A 578-nucleotide genomic window follows, 5' to 3' on the forward strand; every position below is an offset into this window, starting at 1 on the left:
AGCCGAGCCGCGCCGCGGGCTGACAGCGCGGGGGGGGCCGTCCGGGGCTCAGCCCGCCCCGCTCCCGTCGTGCGGCCGCGCACGGCCCGCCCCGCAACGCCCCGCTCCGCCCCGCAGCGCCCGGGGGCCCCGCGCAGCCCCGGCCCCGGGATGAGCCTCCCGGACACCCACCCTGCCCGGGGGGGCCCCCCCGCCTCGACCAGCCCCCGGTCCCAGCCCGATGGTGGGTCCCCTCGGTGCCGCATCGTCCGCCCGAGCGCTACAAGGAGGACGCGGAGGGGCTGGAGCGTGTCCAGGGAAGGGTCCCGGAGCTGGGGAAGGGGCTGGAGCAGAAGGAGAAGGGGCTGGAGAACTTGTGAGGAGCAGCTGAGGGAGCTGGGGGTGCTGAGCCTGGAGCAAAGGAGGCTGAGGGGAGACCTGCTGGCTCTGCAGCTGCCTGAGAGGAGGTTGGAGCCAGGGGGGTCGGGCTCTGCTCCCCAGGAACAAGCCCTGGGACAAGAGGGAACGGCCTCAAGTTGTGCCAGGGGAGGCTGAGGTTGGATCTGGGGAACAATTCCTTCCTGGCAAGGGTTGTCAGG

Source organism: Apus apus, chromosome 2, assembly GCF_020740795.1.
Source record: "Apus apus isolate bApuApu2 chromosome 2, bApuApu2.pri.cur, whole genome shotgun sequence".
NCBI lineage: Eukaryota > Metazoa > Chordata > Aves > Apodiformes > Apodidae > Apus > Apus apus.